Below are 21,252 nucleotides of genomic sequence, written 5' to 3' on the forward strand. Positions count from 1 at the left end.
GACCTCACTATCCTTTCTAAAAATATTTTATGATATTAGGAAAAAAGATCTAATTTTAAGTACCATTTTATTTCTTGAAGGTATCTAGTATAAGGAAAATAAATCATCCACCAAGAGCATTTTTTCAGGCACCTCATATTTTTCTTCCAACATTTCTTTTTAAAATAGTCATAAAGTTTATGTGTAACTCAGGTAAATTCAAAGCTAGCAGACCTTCCCATCTGAAAATAGATCAGCCATATGTGAAATGATAAGCTTTGTGTTCACATTCTAGAAATGAGCTTATCAAGCCCTCCTTTGCATTTCCCTAGCATCTTTTGTGAACCCTTGCCTTTGAACAGGTATTCAATTAAGCAGAGTAGTTGTGTTGCTAAAATAACATCTCTGCTCTGGTTGCATTTGTCCTAGTAAATTCTTACCTGGGCAAATACATAGCTTACATTTCAAACTTTTCTATGATCTCTGAACTTGTTCTCTTCTCAAATTACTAACGATGATTACTTTTGGTAAACTCCGGAGTCAGGGTGGGTTCAAGTCCCAGTTCAAGCACTGACTAGTTGTGTACCTGAAAGCAGGCCATCTCTTTTTCTTAGTATGAAATTTCCTCATTTGTGAGTTGAGCATTAATAGTAAGGTTGTGAGGATTAATACAGGTCGTTGAGTAGTTTACCACCCGGCACATAAAACCAGTGTTAGCTACTGCTATATCATAGCCATTATTTCAGTGTTAAATGTTAACTTCAAAAGAGATCAATTTAAAGACTATGAGCATATAGTTTATAAAAGGAGAAATTCAAAAGACACATAAACAGAGGAGGAAACATTCAAATTCACTAACAACCAGATAAATGCAAATTAAACATATCAATGTTTCATTTTTACTATAGAATTAGAAAGGACTGTTGAAAAGGATAATTTTCTACTTAGGCAAAAGTACAGTTAAACAGGCAGGTACTCTCATACCTAAGTGTGAGACTGTAAATTGTTATAACCTTTTGGGAATGTAACTTAATATGTATCAAGGGTCTTAAAAGTTTTCACACTTTTTGACCTTATAATTTGTTATGTCCCTTAAGGAATTAGTCAGTGAGGCTGTCAAAGATTCTTATGAAAGCATTATATATAATAATGATACATGTGAAACTAATGTATGAAAAGAGATGAATATTATGAAGTTTAAATGGAGTTCTCAAAGAACAATTAAAATTAGGAAAAATACTACAACATTACAAAATTGAACAGAGTATACGATCTCACTTTGCTATTACATGAATATTATATGTGAGTATTAGTGATGCCTTTTAGACGTCTCCACATGGATGGCCAGTAGGCATCTCAGACTTGACCTGTCCACATCCAAATTCTTTTATTCCTAGCCACTGGGCCCTAAGTCTCTCCTTTAGTCTTCATCTCAATAAAGGGAAACCCCATTCTTCTAGTTGTTCAGGTCAAATCTTTCCTGAACATCTCTCTTCCTTTCATACCCACAGCCAATCCAGCAGCTAATCCATTCACCTCTCCTTTCAAGCTGTCTCAAATCTGACCACTGTCCATATCCAACTGCTTCTCTGTCACCTCCCAATTAGGTCACCACAGAAGATCCCCCATTTGGGGTGCTTGCCTCAGCTCTTCTACCCTCTGTGCTCTTTTCTCAGTACAACATACAGAGTGAACCATTAAAATATGTCTGATCATGTCATTCCTCTGTTCAAAGCCTGCAAAATATAGCCAGTTCTAGTACTGGCCTGCAGAGGCCATCCTCCTTGACATTTCTGCTTTGTTTCTGAAGGTTTTCTCTACCACTCTTCTCAAACTATTGGTTTCAGCCCCTCCAGCCCCTTGTGTTCCTTTCCTCTGGCCTTTGCCACCTACTCCTTCCTCTATTGGGAATGCTCCATGTGGCAGTGCCATCACTTTCTTTAGGGATTTACCTGTGTATCATCTCCCCACATGACCACTCATGTTGAAAGACCCCCAGCCCTCCTGCTTGAACCTCTAAGAAAGCTCCCAAGATGAATTTGTAGGAGAGCATAGGGTAGTCAAGCTTCCAAGACTCCAGATATGTACATGAGGCACTGCAAGTGGCAGTCTGCTTTTCTTAACAAAAAAAAAAAAAAAAGACCTCCAGCCTTATCCCAATATTTCCTCTCCTTACCCCCTCACATAACCTTTTAAAATAGCACTTACCACCAGATGACTTATTTATACTTTCCTTATTCATGCTCTCTCCCTCATAGAATGTAAGCCCTCTGAGAGATGATGGTTTTTTTCTTTTCACTCACTATTGAATCTCCATTACTTAGGAGGGTGCCTGGCTTGTTTGTTGAATAAATAAATAAATGGGCAAATAAATGACATATCTCTAAACAAATTTGATGGTTTTTTATTTCCTTCTTCTGTACTTAAATGTTTAAAAATGAGATTTCTTTCTACTTTTATTATTAAAAAAAAGAACCCCTGTAAATGTTGTTCTTTTTCATTTTTAACTTGGTAATTGTTGGTATTCAAGGACTAACTGAATACACGAATCTTCCAGTCTTTTCTGCATTTTGTCTTGCAGAGCTCACTATACAGTCCAAATCAGCCTGATAAAGATAGAAGTTATTTGCCTTTCCTTAACTCTCATTTCCCCTTTTTCATGGCATTATTGAAAAATACCACATGTTCTGCGCTTTCTAAATCTGAATCAGTATATATTAGGCTGGTGGGCTAATTCCTTGCCCATCTTTTCAACTTACTGCTACCGTCACTGGTACTTCGATTATTTTGCTGTTTGTAACCAACCTCTAAAATTTCTATCTTTCCTTTCTCCATTTCGTCCAATACAGCAAATGCTATGTTGTGGTCAGTGTATCTGGAAAGATACTAATATCTATAGGAAAGTCAGGTTCTGGGAACCTGTTTTAGTCATTTCACATATACTACATCTTTTTTTTTTTTTTTTTTTAGATTGAGAGAGAGAGAGAGAAAGAAAAGGTGGAGGGGCAGGGGGAGAGGGAGAGAGAATCGTAAGCAGGCTCTATGCCCAGCACAGAGCCTGATGCAGGGCTCAATCTCACAACCCTGAGATCATGACTGAGCCAAAATCAAGAGTTGGACACAACTGACTGATTCACCCAGGCACCCCTACATTATATCCTTTTATTCTCAGAATAACCTTCTTTAGCAGCTATTACTGCCCCATATGACAATGAAGAAAGTGTGGCTCTGTGGTCTTTGGAAATTCACGAAAGAGCACACAACTAGGGAGTAGCAGAGAACACATCTAGCTGACTCCAAAGCCCACATTCTTCCCACTTATTATAATACTCTATAGTTGCCTCCCAGCTTGCAATTTGTTTATTTGTACATTTATACACTGCCTCCATTCAGAAAGGATTTGAAGGAGATGAGGCTATTGTTATTGCTAACTCTGGCTTCTGCCTCGATCTTGCCCCAGCCCAGGAGGTTGGGGAGGATGGCATGGACTGGAGATGTACTGTGGGAGAAAGAAAACTAAACCTGTCTACACAATTCATCCTCCTTAGCATCAATACCAAGGGCAGGGAACTTGCAATGGAATCTGGGATGCGGGATGTGCCTGGTAGAGGCAGTATGGGGGGGGGCATTTGCTATAGGGTGATCCTAAACTTAGGGTGGTAACCACTATACTAATAGGTCTTTGACATAGAGCTTCCATTAGTCCTTTGGTGACTATTTTCTTTGCAAAATTATTATTTTTTGAGAAATGTTAGACATATCCTTATTCAATCTTCTTTGTGGAGAAAAACTTCGTTACTTTTTAAGAAGGGAAGATGAAAACTAACATTTGTGGAGTAACACGTTAAATGCATTATCTTGTTTAATCTTCACAAATCCCCATGAAGTAGATCTAATTATCCTTTTTTTTTTTTTAACAGATGAAGAAATTAAGGTGGAGAAAAATTAAAGAGTTTACGTAGCAGGGCCCTAATATCTATCATTTTGTGTGCTCATTCTATATTTACGTATCAAATATTGAGATATGTTGAGCTATGGCTCTGACACACAGGGCCTCTTTTTTAAAAAGAAGAACATATAGCATAGGTTTAGAATTTGAGACTGCTGAGGAAACCAGTAATATTTCAATCAAGTAGAAAAATGTAGCCTCATCCTGGGCTTCCCAGGAGGTCTGAGCATTGACAAACTGTTGATATATCTATCTGTAACTTGTTTCATGATTTGAAATAGGTCTCCACATGTCTGTTTGTAACATAAAGATGTTGATATTTTGATATTCCTTACCAAAATTAACATTACCAGGCTGCTTTGATGGGTAAACATTTGTGTAAGAAGGTTGAAATGTTGGGATCCCTGGGTGGCTCAATGGCTTAGCGCCTGCCTTTGGCCCAGGGTGTGATCCTGTAGTCCAGGGATTGAGTCCCGCGTCAGGCTCCCAGCATGGAGCCTAATTCTTCCTCTGCCTGTGTCTCTGCCTCTCTCTTTCTCTGTCTCTCATGAATAAATAAATAAAATCTTTAAAAAAAATTATTAAAAGAAAGTTGAAATGTTGTCTTGTCTGGGACAACATGGCTTCCTCAGCTCCTTCTCTTATCTTTATGGATATAATTCTATTGTTAAACTTACACTGCAGTCATATGTTATTAATGATATATCACTTATCTAGAATGTGATCTTCTAAAAGTTGCTTGCACTTGGGAAGAATCAAGTTCATCTCTGATGGTATTTAAGGGGCTGTAGAAGTAAACTAGTTCCGCCAGTGTCAGGAAACTGTGAGTCATTTCATCTCTCATGCTATCTGACTCTGAATGAAGAAGGGCAATGTTCACATAGAAACCGTATAATTTGTCACGTTGAGAACAGACTGATCTTGTTCTAATGCTCTTGCAGAACTGCAGATATCTTTATATGAGGAGAAATTTTCACAAATTAATAAAGTAAGGTTCAGCCTTAAGGAATGTGACTAATACATCTGAGATGAGTGACTCAAAACACGAGAAGGGGAAGAGGCTTGTTGTTTCAGCACTTAAATAGTTTTGAGTTACGTGAGTTTTTTTTTTTTTAAGAAAATCATAATGGTTCATTGTTTTCATATTTAATACATACAAAAGTTTCTTTAGTTCATAGATTTAAGTCATCGGACAGAAAAAACATAAAAAAAACTTGGTCTCTAAAGGATAATATCTTAGTATTGTTATCTCATTAAAAAGGGCAAGTACTTGTTATAGTTATTTGCATATTGACCTTAATGCATGATCTTAACCCCATGATAATTTCTTAAGATATTTTTCTAATGTCCACATTTCCCTGAGTGCTTCAAGCCACTCCCGGGCATGCATATGTGTGTGCGATTAGGTCTGCAGGCTTGTGGGGACAAGTGTACATATGAGTGCCTGCACAGGTGATAACCAGCCCATCAGGGATTTCAGACATGCTGAACATTGGAAATGGGCGATGTTCTGTGTTTGATGACTTTTACCAAACTGGAAAGTGCAGGTTGGCAGAGTGAATTTGAACATTCACAACCATAGCTTTGGAGATAGAAGAAATATATAACTTAACTCATCAAATCCCTAATTATATGGAGTCACAAACAAGATTTTTATGGCATATATCCATCCTTTTGTAATTAAACATGCAAGAGATTGCTTACCCCAGCACTCAGTGGGGTCAGTAATGTTCTCCATTGCATTCTTAATACTTAGTACTTAGCACATGATTACTACTAAATACCTGTTAGCTACTGAATAGGTGAATACATAAATGAATGAGTAAATGATAGAATGAATCTCAGAGAGGTTGTGTAAGCACACACCAGGAAAAGAAAGCCAAGTGTTTCTTATTTTTCTATTTTATAGTCCCTGTGAATTCTTTTTAGATGAGTTAATCAATTCCTTATTCTCTTTTAATCTTTATTCCTGGAAATACTACCTGTTCTTAGCTGAACCAGGCCCTTCTTTCCCCTATTTTCACCTCTTTCCCAAAGTTTTGCTTAGTAACTGGGAAAAAAGCAATTTCTTCCTCAACTCCACTTTGCCTGAACATGCAGCAAGACGTGAATCACTCATCACTTCTAAGACACAACAGAGCTTTCCATTGCTCGTGTTTGCTATAAATATTTACTGCCCTGATCTCTGATTTACTTAATGTTAACAAAATGTCTGGGTAACCTCAGGCCTTTGATAGATCTGTATTAGCCTCAGTGTTTGTTTAAGATCTCAAACTCTTTAGGTTCTAAATTTGGTAAATATGGGATCCATTCCAGTTAAGTTAAGGTTCCTGACAACATTGAAAACATTATGTCTGTGTCTTTTTTTCTGGAATGCTAGGTATTGTTCTAGACAATGTCTGTATGTCTATCCATCTGCCATGTAGCTTCAAATTCTTCTAATGATCTTATGAGTAGAAGATGTTATCTCCATTTTTTTTTTTTTCCTAGACGGGGGATGCTGAGACTCTAAGAAGTAGAGTGACTTTTTGAAAGTACTGGATCCAGGATTCAAGGTGAGATCAGCTTGATTCTTCAGATCAAGTTCTTTCCATGACACCATGCACTCACTTCTCCCACTGCATACTTGTGGAGGCCATTTAAAGGCACAGGGATCATTTAAAAAGTAAACTCTCCTCTCTTCTTTTTCTTCTTCTTCTTCTTTTTTAAGAGTTTATTTATTTATTCATGAGAGACACACAGAGAGAGGCAGAGACATAGGAAGAGGGAGAAGCAAGCTCCCTGCAAGAAGCCTGATGTGGGACTCCATCCCAGGACCCCAGGATCATGCCCTGAGCCAAAGGCAGATGCTCAACCACTGAGCCACCCAGGCACCCGCCCAGGCACCATTAAGAACTAACCACCATGTGCCTATCAGGGCAGATAACTGCTTGCTACCACCTTGCAGGCCTATCAATCCTGGGAAGGCAGGGGAACAGGGAAGAACAAGAGTATAGAAAGCTGTTCTCTCGCCATGCCTTTCAGACCTGTTTATAGTGTAACTGAATGGGTAGTTAAGAGATATGACCTTTTCATATTCTTGGAACCAAGGTTCATCAAGCTCCCCTCTGTATCTATGAAGACACTTCTTTTTACTCAGTTGAGTTCAGAATTCCAAGTTGGAGTGGGAAGGTCAGAGCAATTGGTCAGTTATATTTTCAAAGGCATTTGTGTATGCTTTAACATTCCTGCTATAAAAATATTCTCACACTTTACCATTTTCACAGCAATCATTCACTATTTCCATCTGAATACTATCTTTATTTAGTGTAAGTAGGCATGCAGTGAGCGTCTATCTTATGGGATTTACGCTAAAAGGTACCAAGAGGATATGAGTATGTATAGTGACACCTCTGCTTCCTTTCCAATGAAGGAGAAAGGCATGTAATTCTTGCAAGTTAAACTGAGATCAGTGTTATAAATTCCCTCATTCATCCCTTCCAACAGTAAATGTACATTAAGCTCTACCATGTGAAAGACATAAAATCTTAATATAAAAGAGAGACTGATAATGTAAAGGATGTGCAGATAAGAAGGTACAGGAGAGACAGAACTTATGGAGAAGAGAGCAGAGTAGGTTTCATGAAGTATGTGCATTTGTACTGTATCTTGATGATTTGGGAAGGAAAGTATCTTACGCAGAAAAGTCTATACAGATTTATAAGGAGATGGGGTCAAGTTGCAGAAAGGGAATGGTAAGTTGGCTAGTTTGAATGAAAGAAATTTGAAGAAAACAAGTGGGGAATGTGGCTAGAGAGGATTAAACTCTGGAAGACAGAAACTATGTTTGACAAGATTATTTAAGAGGTTCAGCATATACTTGGGGTGATGCTCAAACCCCACAAATCATGAGTGTAGATCTGTATGCTAGAAAATATGTTAATGGAGGACTTAGTGGTGATGGTTGTAGTGATGCTGATAGAAGTGATGATGACTGTGGTGATCTAGTGTTGAGGTGATAGATGAGGAAGAAGGTATACAGTAGGGAAGGCACAGTACTGGAAAGGGAACGGAGATCCCGCATTTTTCCTACATCACATTATTGGTGAAAGTCTATCTTAATTCTATATAAAGAATGCAGCATTAAAGGTGGTATTAGGCACAGGGGAGATCACAGAATTGATAATGCAGTCGACTTAATAGTCAGCTAAACTAATTAAAGAAGGCAATGAATCTAATGAGAGCAATCAGACCTCTTTCAAACAAAAGAAGACCCAATTAAAGACAAGTAAAACTGGTAACAAGGAAACAACCTAAGATATATAATTAACCTGTAGAACGTAGTGTCAGAGGATAGAATTAATGGATAATATTAATTTAAGTAGAACTGTAAGATCTAAAAAGCATTTGGCACTTACACGAATAAGCAATGTTATTAGTATCTAATATCCCCAGAGATAAGTATCATTATCATTTGTTAATGTCACTTAAGATGCTGAAATATATATTCTATTGCTTCCCCTTATGAAGTTCAATAAATGTAAGAATCTTATGCAGCCTTGAGTTAATTAGGAGCCACATGAATTCCATAGTATAACATCATTGAAATAAATAGAATCAACGTAACAATTAATCTATGATTTTGCTGCTAGAATTGTTCCTCTTTTTTCAGACTTTCCATTAATATTATTTTCAGCTGGTTTTCAATGTCCCTATGATGGCTTTCATTACTGTTCTAGGGAGATTATTCTTTAAAATAATAGTTGGTACTCTTTAGCAGCTTTTCTTTACTCTTAGGCGTCTTTCTTTTTCTATTCATCAACTAAATCTCAATTCTAGATCTTCATTCTTAAGAAGAAAAAAAATGTCAAAGTCCATACTGAAGTCTTATGTCTATTTATTTCTTTCTTCTAATAGTTGCAATCCTTTTTTTCTGAACCCACTTCTTGCGTTTATTCATTAGTTTGACAAACATTGTGGAACACTGACTGACAGTTTGGAATGGCAGAGAGAGGGATGGCTTTGGAGTCTATTCATCTGATGGATTAGGATTTGGATCCTGGCTATAGTATGTAACAGCTGGGTGGTCGTGAACAAGTTGTTTGACCAGCTTGCACCTCAGCCTTCATTTGTGAAAGTGGGTGGAAATGCCTCACAAGCAAGGTTCTTGTGAAGATTCAAGACAATGTCTGTCTTCTACCTGATATATGGTAGACACTCACAGCAATGGCAAATGCACTGGGCTACTTTAGTTTTGCACTATTGTGCCTTAGGAGAGAATTCAGAGCAAAGTATCTTTAGCTCTTTTTCATTTCTGCTTCTTCTTCTTGATTTTTATATATTTTACTTCTGGAACTTTATTTCATGCCTAACTAGACTCCTAGTCCCCTCAGTTCCTCCTAGGGCTCCTCTCTATTTTCCAGAAGGTAGTATATTGGCATTGGTGGACTTGGCTATTGGGAAGGCCGCCCCTACATCCTCAGAGAGTTTACCTTGATGTAGACAGTTTTTCCTTGCCCTCTCTTCCAGATTTATAGGCTATCATTGATGCTGGAAAGCAAAAACTTTATTCTATGAAATAATTTTGTTTGATTTATAGGAAGGAAATGACTTCATAAGAAGGAGCTTTCTTCTAGTATAAAGGTTCAAAAAACATGAATAGTATTTCTGGAGTAGTAGAGAAAATTTTATCTGTTTGCTTTGTTGCTGGCTGCAAAATAGATAAAATATTATGAAGCTGTAACATAAAGAAAATGTACCTGCTTCTTTTCTTGTTGCTAGCTTATATTTTTAGTGCTTGGCTATGTTTTAGCTGTGGGTTATTTTAGAACTATGTCAAATAGATATCTCAACCAGACTTGAAAATGGAAGAAAAGTGGAGAAACATCCCCAGAAAAAGGATGAGAAGCAGGGATAGAGAGAGAGTGGAACAAAATTCAAGTTGTTATGGTGCTAGGAATCAGTGAGTTCTGTAAGTTTTACTGAGACATCAGAGTTTGCAAAGCACAGGAACTGCAATAAAGGTGTCCAATGCCCGATATAGGGCATTAATCCAATAAATACCTGTTGTCTGACTGTTGGCAACCATTTGCCCTCTTCCAGTTCTCCATATAGGAAAGACCACTTTATTTTCTTCCTTTTATTCAAACCTCTTAAGGCAAAAACTTATAACTTCTTGGAACTATTGGGCAGAAGGCTTCCACCTTTTATTTCATGCTTTCCCCCTCAAATCTTCCAAGAGCAACATGCTGAGGTAGGACAAGGAGACTTTGCATATGTAACTCAGGAGCTTTAGGTCTCTTCCTTTTTCAGTCTACTTTCTCTAGAGGGTGGGCACATACTTGTCCTTTTCCTGTCCCTTCCATCGAGTCACACCTGGCTCAGGGCCCAGAGCCTACTACTTAAAGACAGGTCAGAGGTCCACCTGGGCTCTGCCCCCCTACCCCCTGATGGTTGCCCTTGTTCTGTAGACTTAGCAGTGCCTCTTCTCTTCACAGTTCTTCCCACAGGGGTTTCTATGTCCAGATTCCTGGGAAATTTGAGAGAAATCTCCTTTCAACTAAAAACCCAAATCTTATTTTCCAATCCAGGCTTATAACCAACATAGAAGATATTTGGATTGAGTATGCGTTTCAGTGGGTGCCAGTCTCAGAGAGGTTAAGGAGATAAGGTGTGTTTAATGATCCTCCTTCCAAAACACAAACTTTCAGACCTCATTATCCCATGGTGAATTCACTAGGAAAGCTTGAGAAAGAGGCCCAAGGGCTAATTTGTACCATCCTATCAGCAGCAGCAGCAGCAACAACAACAAAAACTCTGGGAGAAATATAAGTTGTGGGTTCAGTAAAGGTGGGAGGTGTGGGTGCTTATTAAAATGTAACATTTCTTTTCTTAATGTAACATTTCAATTTTATTAGGTTGTTTATTGAACACAATTAATTACATATGTGTAGTCTAAAGTATGGGGTAGTTATATGAGGCTTGTTGAGATCCATGGCTACCCAATGCCCTTCTACTCCTCTCCTTTTTTCTAGTTGAAACCACTTTCAACTCCTAGAACTGTCCTTTTGGTATTTACCTCCCAATGACTATTTCTGATCTTGAAATTGTAGGTATTTCTTATTTATATAGGTTTTGTTTATTGACTTCCCACTTTGGAAAACAGTGATTTGGAGCTCCTTCACACCCCATCTTCCACCACACAAACAACGTTCCCATGCCCCATTCTCTTAATGTTAATGTTGTAATGTTGGTTAGTCAATTTTCTGGATTGCATTATTGTTATCATGAAAGAATTATTGGCAGCTAAATTCTATAATGTTATTACTATCCTTTTCTGCACTACTTTTTGTTTTTTCGTGAAATTATTATTATTATTTTTTAAGATTTATTTATTTGAGAGAGAGAGTAAGAGAGAGCAGGAGAAAGAGTAGAAGGAGAGGAAGAGGGAGAGAAGCAGACTCCCCACTGAGCACAAAGCCCAACACAGGGCTCCATCTCATGACTCTGAGATCATGACTTGAACCAAAATCGAGTGGGACACTTAACCAACTGAGCCTCCCAGGCACCCCCCAAACTTATGCTCTAATGCACCATTTATTCTATCAGTTTAACTTTTGGAAGATGTCCTCCTGGAGAGGATTGATGTTGACTGGCCTCCCTTATTCTTGGTGCTCTACTATCATCTTGGGATCTCCTTTCACTATAATCCTGAGGACTCCCTTTTGTCACTTTTGGGTTGAATCCTTTCCTTCCTGGACCCTAGGTCTTCTTGTTCTTTATGAGGAGGACATCTTCCATTAGCTTCCTGACTAAAACACTCAGTCTGAAATAATCAGATGTTATTTTCCCCAGAGATGAGTCTCTAGTCATATATCTCTCCTCAAAGTTAATAGAAATGAGTACTTCTTATGATTCAAGATTTTCAAAGTTTTATATTACTACTGCATTATACTCTCATAAAAAGAACCATCCATGAAAACTTTATCTGAATTTAGAATTTAGCCTATTATCATGATTAAAAATTCAGACTTAATAACCCTGGAAATACATACATACACACATGTATGTATGTATGTAAAGGTATGTACCTTTATCTTTGAAAATCCCGTATGACTGACTAACAATACAGTGTTTCCTGTTCCTATTGCTGCTATAACAAATTACTATAAACTTAGTGCCTTAAAATAACACAGATTTGTTATCCTACAGTTCTGGAAGTCAGAAGTTTGAAATGGCTTTCACTGGGCTAAAATCAAGGTATGGGCATGGCTGTACTCCTTTCTTTCTTTCTTTTTTTAATATTTTATTTATTCATGAGAGACACAAAGAGAGGCAGAGACACAAGAAGAGGGAGAAACAGGCTCCATGCAGGGAGCCCAACGTGGGACTCAATCCAAGGTCTCCAGGATCAGGCCCTGGGCTGAAGGCATCACTAAACCACTGAGCCACCTGAGCTGCCCATGTGCTCCTTTCTGAAAACCCTAGGAAGGATTTGTTTTGTTTTGTTTTGTTTTGCCCTTCTTGGCTTCCATAAACTAATTTCATTCTTTGGCTTATGGCTCCTTCCATTTTTAGAGCCAGCAATGGCCAGTTTAGTCTTTCTTAGGGTGCCATCTCCCCGGATCTGACTTTTTTGCTTCTCTTTTATCCGTTTAAGAACACTTGCAATTACACTAGGCCCTCCATAATCCATAATCCAGTATGATCTTATTTTCAGTTCAGCTAATTAGCAAACTTAACTCCATCTACAAGTTTGATTCCTTCTTGCTATATAATATAAAATAGTCACAGGTTCTGGGGGTTAGGACATGGACATCTTTGGGTGGCCATCAGTTAGCCACAATATGCAGGAACTCTTCTTTCCTCTAAAATGTATTCATTTTTGGAATAGATATCACAGTCCTTAACTTTGCTCCCTGAAACCATTAATTTAACACTCTAGGACAAAAAGTAAACAATAATACATCCATTCCAAATGTTGGCAATTTAAATTGGCAAACTGCCAGAGAAGACACTGCGTTTGTCCTCAATTTACCAACTTCTTTGGCCTTGGTAGAAACAGATACATTTCTGTCAGTATAATTTAGATAGAGAAAACATTATTTTAAATCATTTGATCCTAAAAAACTCAATATAAGTGGTTTGGTTAATTTTATAGAAATACAAGCTTTTACATTTTTCACACTATTTTGGGTGGTTTTGCTTGTAGATTTACTTAATATTGTTTATTTAAAATTACAGTCATTAGTGTTATTATACCAACACTGAAAAGGATTCTAACAGTAGTATACACCACACAATTAACATAATAATACACACACGTGTGCACACACACGACTCACACACACAACTACATACCTCCATTTTGTTAATGGTCTAGAAGTCAAAGTCAAAATGGAGCGATTTGTTGTAAAGATATTAACACACTAATGATCATAGATTATTGCTTCAAGAGATATGCCTGTTAAAATAGCAGGCATTTTCCAGGAAAACGAATATGTAATACTCTGAAGGGCTGCATCTTTCGTTGGTCCTTCTAATAGGCTCCTGCTTTCATTTCCTTTGTTTTGCTCAAGTCAGTAATGCAAATGTTAAGCTCCGTCTCTATTAGTGCCCCTTAACAGTAAGTTGATACTTTGGAGCTTTTAAGCGGACCTAAATGGTTTTTAGACATTTTCATTTCTGTTTTCTACCAGCCAGGGAGACCCTAAGGGTGGAGAGTCAGGCCTTCTTTGTAACTTCTCACAGTTCCCATAGAGTCTATCATGGATTTAGTAAGATTTTTTTTTATTCACTTGGGAATATAATAGTTGATCAGTACTTGTCTGTAGAAATGAACAGGAAAGAAGCATTGTTTACATGGGGGGAAATGGTACAGTTTCTAAACTTATGAAAGTATCTTTTTGAAGCCTGTTTTTGAGCTGAGACTCAGAGTGTAGAAAACTAAGGTTTTACAAGTTATCTTTGTCCAGGGTTATTTTACTTAAAATTACTGATGTCTCTTTGACCCCAAGAGTTTAAGAATCAATTAAAATATGTTAGAGTTGAGCTTGAAACCATTCATTCTCTCAGTCATCAAGTTTCTAATTAGTTTGGGTGCTCGATTTAGAGACAGTCTATAAGATATTATGATTTTCTAAGCTATAAAATAACAGGCAACTCAGAAAATGTGTGTGGGTCATCTATCTCCAAAGTTGGTGAAGTAAATTGCAGTGGATGACTCATTTCTCACAGATCCAGCATGTTAAATCAATGAGTGTGTTTGCTTGACTCTTGTCTCCTAATGAGCTGAAACAGATAGAACATTTCTCATGGATCCAGATGGGATTATTTTGGAAAGTAAACTAATGCACATGCCCACACAAAATTCCTCTGCTATCTCTGGCCAGATTCTTTTAGCTGCTTCCCAACATGATTTACCAGCAATATGAGACCGAGCTGCTCCTTAACGTTATTGGCACCATAGGAATTCTTCCAGAGGATAAATTTTTCTATTTTGCTTTGTTCAATTTAATAATCCCCCGTGCAATTTTTTTTTTTAGATATTGGAGTTTATGTGTGTATCCATGAGTGTGGGGGAGGCTTAAGTTTTATTGTGGTAGGTGGAATTCATTTAGTACAGTTAACTTGATTTAGGATTGATGATTTATGTCAATGGTTGCTATTATTTAAAATTATTTCTCTGGGGTGCCTGGGTAGCTCAGTCAGTTAAGTGTTCAATTCTTGGTTTTGACTCAGGTCGTGATCTCAGGGTCATGAGATAGAGCTCTGCATTGGACTCTGAGCTCAGCTGGAGTCTGCTGGAGATTCTCTCCCTTCCCCTCTACTCCCCCTCTGGTCCTCCCTCAACTCCAGGTGTATGTGTGTGTGCGGTTTCATTCTTAAATAATTAAATAAATAAATAGATAAATAAATAAAATCTTTAAAAAATTCTTTCACTAAGTTTACTGCTTTTAATATGTAAAACTCGCTTACAAGTCACTAAGAAAAAGTATAAACAACCCAAAAGAGAAAAGGAATTTGCTCTGGCTATGAAAATTGGGACAACTTCTAGAGTACATTTTTTCAACATGTGTCAAAAGTTTTAAAAAATATACTTTCTGTGCTGCCAGCAATTAACTTCTAAGATTATAGACTAAGGAATTAATTTACAACAGTCAGGGATAAGATCTTATAAAAATTTCATGGCAATGCTATTTTTAAAAAATAAACAAACACAAAAACTTGCAATAACCCAACTGCCCCAAAATAGGGAATTGGTTCATGTTAGCTCAGCTCCTCCAAAAAACAGAAGCCAAGATAAAATTAGCAATACAAGAGATTTATTAGGGTAAATGCCAGTGGGGAAAATGGGGAGGGAGAACTGTCAGACCACAGTGCAGGTCTCACCCTTCTGAAAAGAGAGAGGGAAGGAAGGAAGTTTGAGTGGAGGAGCCCTAGACAGTAGGTGCAGTTGAACAGTTTTGGCAAAGTTGATAGAGTCTTCAAGCCAAGTTTGCCTATCAAAGAAGTCCTGTGTCTCTCAGGAATGCTCATGGGAAATGTGACCTTTGCTCAAATTCAGTGGTGATTCAGAGAGCAGCAGCTGAAGCCATCAGTCAGTTACACTCTATGCGATAGGAGACTTGAGAGGAGTATTTTTACAGCTACCAAGTGTTAAACAAGTTTTGGCATGACCACACTTGGACTTAATCATTAAAGTGAGGGAGATGAATAACTGTTGACAAGGAAAAATATGATGATTTATTTTTATTTAGAATTATATGTTCAAACTTATAATTAAAATATTAATCTACTTAAAATCTTAATTAACTTTATATCCTTTATCATATACATAAAGTCATCACAGATCATTTTTAAACCTAAAATTTAGGAAAAGGAGACAACTGAGATAAGAAAACAAACTAGAAAGACACTGCAAGGACAATTCAGTTAATTTGTATTTACCATCATTTTTGCTTTTCTAACCTCTGATGCTAAGTTTTAATCATAATAATGAGGAAAGGACTTATAAAATCCAATATTGGGCATGGGTCAGTCATATATGAATATTAGATTGAAGAAAGCATTCCAGTTAAAGTATAAGGCAATAACTGAGTCTGTTGCTTTAAAATAAAATTTATTTCATTTTCTGGAAAAGAAATGATGTATGTGTGGTGGATATAATGCTGAGTAGAGAAACAGACCTTGTTGATTACTTAAACTTTATATTGCCCCTAGGAAAGGCAAGGAGAATAACAGGGTACAATGAGTAATACCAGTAATGAGTAATACCAGTTTACATTGTGATGAGTCTTAGACCTTCTCTCTCTGACCAAGGCCATGTGTGCATGGGAGATCAGCCCCCCAAGGGTGAGGAGAATAGGTAGAGAATAGGAAAACCCTCCTGCTGAGGTAGGATTTTATATATGCCTGCTGTGTTCCATGTTCCCACATATCCACCTGTGAAGTACATCTTTCAATGATGATTAATAATTGCTGTGATGATGACCTTTGTATACGAGCCAATTTTCAATTAGCTACTTCAGATTGAAAAATGGAATTTTAGAACTGGAAGCGACCTTAGATTGCACTAGTCCCATGATAGTCTACGAACAAGAGTCCCATGGTCAAATAAGCTGACATCGTCACATAGCATAGCACCCCAAATTATGTTAGTAATTAGTATATTAAAAGATATGAGAAATCATGTTGTAAAAATCCATTTAACTTTGCTTAATATAGTGTTTCTGAAACATAAGTAAAAGTAAAAATCTTTCTCTACAAAATACCTACTAACCCTGTGTGTTCAAGAAACGCATTATAGGAAACCAGAATCTTATCCTATCTTTTCATTTTTATGGGAAAACTTTGAGTTGAAGGGGGTCAGATTACCTGTCCACAGTTACATAGATGGGTTCCAGAAGCTGGTCCTGAGACCAAGGCCGGCTGGCTCAATAATGACTCTGTCAGAGTTCATACAGTCGTTTCGCCATCTGGAGCTAAAGGTAGTCAAACTAAGTAGACCTTTGGGAAGTTGAATAAAAACATCTAAAATAGCTGCTCCAGAAAGGATCCAAATGATTGTGAAGTATACCAAATGACAAGTATGCCAATAATTACCCATGTAGAAAATAAGATTCGTTATCTTTTCCTTCCTCCTCAGCTACTGTTTTCAGGATGTGTTTTAGATTATTGGGCCGAAGAGCAAACTTCCTTGAGGAGCTGCTTCTGAGTAGCACTGTATTAATTGCTTCTGAAATGATTTTGAGTTATGTTTCTTTTATTGGATTCCATTTTGGAATGCTACAGAGTGTGCTGCTTTTTCTTTGATGCTTTTAGAGTTATTATGGAGGCATTTATTTGGCCAAGTGGAAAGCAGATTAAAAAGCAGCCATCGAAATGTACGCTTTGGGGTGATTGCAGATTCTTCATCTCCTCAGGGAGACGGAGCAGCTGTACCCTCAGGCTGCCCCTTCTCCTGCCTTGAACACTTAACTAATTTCCCAGAAGATTCGAAGGAGATTGATGTAAGGGTGTGCAGGCTGGGGGTCAGACCATAGGCTAACTGGCTCTTCCAGTTGTTGATGTTTTTGTTAAAGTTTCCAGTGATCTTGATGCCTCATGTTGAGTAAGAGATCCAAGAATGTAGCCAGGTCGCTGGATTGAGACCAACTATACAAATTCTGCAGCTCTGCTGGGTTTACACCAAAAAACACAGGTGGTCTCACCGAGCCACTTCGATCCTTGCCTGGCCTGAGAAGAGCAGCAAATACCTGGGCGTGTTTATTATTCTCTAACAAATATTTTCCCATTTGTTTCATTTTTAAAACAACCAAAGACAAAGCTTACTCAGCTGTAAAAATGAATTTATGTCTTGATTCGGTTGACTTTTCTTTTGTATTTTTCTCAGTAAAAGGGAAAGTGCTGGGGAATAGCAATTATTTATACAAGGCCATCAGTTAGGGAGCCCTTACAAGAAAGTGTATCCAGCCTTTTTTTTTTTTTTTTTTTTGAAGGAGGTAGAATAAGGGTCTCCTGGCTTACTCAATTATTTCTGGACTCTTCCACAAAGACCCTCTGAGTGTTTGTTTCCACAAAGATCTCAACAAACACTAGAGACTCATCAACCGGAGTGAATTCCCTCAGTGAAATCGCTCTCCTCTGCCAAGAATCAAAGGTCATCCCAGTGGAGTGCCGTCTTCGTGTTCAGCCGCTACGGAGTGTCTGGAACAGAGTGAGAACAAAAATTATACTAGTTTGGTGCCCCCTGACTCTTTCGGGAAGAATCCCAACAAAACTGCCACTGGGAATTCGGAGAACACATTTGAAGACTGGGGAAGGGCCAGGCTAAACAGGGGGGAATGGTGATGTAAAGACACTAAGATAAAGGAAATAAATGACTCCAAGACGAGTTTTAAGCCAATATTTACACCCATATTGCCGTATTTACAGCTTAAACACTATGCCCTGAACATGCAGGAAGTTAAGTTTTTATGAGTCTCTTAATGAATGTTAAGTCAATAATATCCCAAACAATGGGCCCCAGTGAACTTTCTTATGAAGGCCATACAGTGAGTTATTCAAATGTAGTCAGAGGCAGTTGAACTCTGTCATGTACATTTTTAGAGAAGAGATTTTCAAATTAGCCATTTCTGATATGATAAAAAGCTTTTTAGGCCATGACATAGAAGTAGAAGAAATTATTCAAAGAAATCATGGTGTAGAATTTGGAGGCTTCCGTAATGCCTCAGAAACATCCATACAGTAGATTTTATTGTCAACAGAAGCAATGGTCAAAGAACAGGCGCCACCCACCCTCACCAAAGAATAATTACCCGTGCAGATAAAACTAATTAAAGAGCTAATTAGCAAAATAATATGCACAACTATAAAGTCCATGGCAGCCAGGCAACTGAGCAGATAGAGTGGATATTATCAATTGCTTGGTGCCATGTCATCAGTGACTGTCTTTTTTTTTCTCTTTCTGGTCTAAGACACATTTGACCCATATTGGTTGACTGGCAGGTCCAGATGAAGGATCATATCACTGAACTCTTAGATCGTAGTGAGATGCTCAGAGAGTGTTTCTAAAACTTTTATTTATTTTTTGGGTGCCCCATTGTTTAGTGTCCTCTGGTTGTGTTTGCAAGTGGAATAGCAAACAACCGTCCTGCCCGTCTTTCTTAAAACGTTGATGACCACGTAAAACAAACCTCAGTCAGAGACATGATATGTCAGAGACATATCTGCATATCGTACCATATAACCAGCATCACAGAATAGACCTCGTATTTTGAGAACATTCAGTCTTGGAAATTCTGACTTCTAAGGAAAAAAAATTTCTTCTGATCAAAAGTACTCTGGTGGCTCACATACAAATTAGGAGAAAATTATTGCATCTACTGACAGTCAAATAAAGCATCACATCCAATTCTCTACCTTGGAAGGCTCAAAATTCAATTATTACACAATTTAGAGGAAAACCTTTATTATCATTTTCACCCAACGTAATTATCACCCAATGTAAAGATAAAGTTGTTTGTATGGCTGCTAGCCCTTCTTCAAAGAAACATGTCATCATTCAGGCAAATGTTACTGTGGACTGGTAGAGGTAAAACCACTGGTGATAAAGGAAGGTTCAAATGCTGGCTAGGGAGCATGTGGGGGCCACAAATGTATAAATACATCTCTCTGGGCCTCAGTTTGTTCATTGGCAAAACTACTATAGTATCTATCTCTTAGGGTTGTAATAACAACAAAATATTTGTACCTATGAAATTATGTAGCTTATTGCCTGGCAACTTCCATTAATTGAACTGGGACTACTGGTTCTTACTACCAGATGAAGAAAAGTGCTCAGCCTACTATCAGAGGTTTCTTTTCTTTTTTCTTTTCTTTTCTTTTTTTAATTTTTTTTATGATAGTCACACACACACACAGAGAGAGAGAGAGAGAGAGAGGGAGGCAGAGGGAGAAGCAGGCTCCATGCACTGGGAGCCTGACGTGGGATTCGATCCCGGGTCTCCAGGATGGCGCCCTGGGCCAAAGGCAGGCGCCAAACCACTGCGCCACCCAGGGATCCCTTCTTTTCTTTTCTTTTATTTTCTTCTTTTTTCTTCTTTCTTTTCTTTTTCTTTTTTTTTTTAAAGATTTTATTTATTCATGAGAGATACAGAGAGAGGGGCAGAGACATAGGCAGAGGGAGAAGGGACCTGGGATCATGCCCTGAGCTGAAGACAGATGCTCAACCACTGAGCCATCCAGGCATTTCTGGCCAGAGATTTCTACTGATAGAAACCTGTGGTGGGTTTCTAAACATGTGCGCTCATCAGGGAATGTGAGAGAAAGAAGTGGTTAATAATAATCATCTTAATATTATTGTGACAATAGTTTTGACTTCACCCCTCTCAGGGCTCCTCAGATGAACCTTTCCTCAGCCTGTGCCACTAGAATAGGCCAGGCATTTGAGTCTTTTGGGAGAATCCCTAATAGAACTAGCGAGAAGGAGAAATAAGAAAGAGGGGAGAGAGGGCGTCCCGGGTGGCTCAGCGGTTTAGCACCGCCTGCCCAGGGTGTGATCCTGGAGTCCCAGGATCGAGTCTCGCATCGGGCTCCCTGCATGGGGCCTGCTTCTCCCTCTGCCTGTGTCTCTGCCTCTCTCTGTGTGTCTCTCATGAATAAATAAATAAAATCTTAAAAAAAAAAAAAGAAAGGTGGGGGAGAATTGAGTTGAGTCCTCCTCTGTTCCATATTTTTACCAAATTCTCTAGACAAAATGTGTCATGGTGGGCAGGTGCCAAAGAAGACATGGTTGCTAAGGAAAGACAAATTAAAACATATGCTGATGATTCTCAGGAAGATTAAATGAGTTAGCAGATAAGAATAGGTATTTTCCCCCTCTTGCCTCTAGCCCCCTCTTTTTCTTTTTAGTTTTATGTATCATGTTTTTAAAATCAATGTTTCTTTTAAAAGAAACTCCAGTTTATATCATTAATTTACTGCGGTGCTTGTGGTTCTAGATGCTGCAGTTAGGAGAGTTTGAATGGGAGGGAAGCTTTGGCTCGGAGAGGAAGCTGGAGCCTGGGGCTGGTCTCTGCCGGGCAAAGAGGATCAGAGGGCACCCAGGACAGGACAAGGCTCTGGGAACACACAGCAGGGTATAGGGGAGCAGTGGTCTTTCCTCACTGTAATAAGGAATGTAATAAGTGTAATAAGCCAGGAATGATGCATAGTTTAGAAGTGCTCACCCTGAGATAGCACACGTTTCTATTACCGGGGTAAAGGTAAATGCATATCCAACATTTTGTTGTGGCAACCAGAGCATTGTGTTTTAGGTATTCAGGCCCTCAATTCTTCCTGTT

The 21,252-nt window shown here is 38.2% G+C and overlaps 1 long non-coding RNA gene across 1 annotated transcript in view; it reads left to right on the forward strand.

The window, feature by feature from the left end:
* Positions 1 to 18,220, forward strand: part of LOC129516673 (uncharacterized) — a 28,840-nt gene extending 10,620 nt beyond the window's left edge. The window contains exons 2-4 of the long non-coding RNA XR_008665823.1: positions 6,419 to 6,483; positions 12,119 to 12,166; positions 17,908 to 18,220. This is a non-coding gene — a long non-coding RNA (uncharacterized LOC129516673). The remainder of the gene's footprint in view (positions 1 to 6,418; positions 6,484 to 12,118; positions 12,167 to 17,907) is intronic.
* Positions 18,221 to 21,252: the final 3,032 nt, after the last annotated feature.

The sequence above is a fragment of the Nyctereutes procyonoides genome, unplaced genomic scaffold (genome assembly GCF_905146905.1).
Source record: "Nyctereutes procyonoides isolate TBG_1078 unplaced genomic scaffold, NYPRO_anot_genome, whole genome shotgun sequence".
In the NCBI taxonomy this organism is placed as follows: Eukaryota; Metazoa; Chordata; class Mammalia; order Carnivora; family Canidae; genus Nyctereutes; species Nyctereutes procyonoides.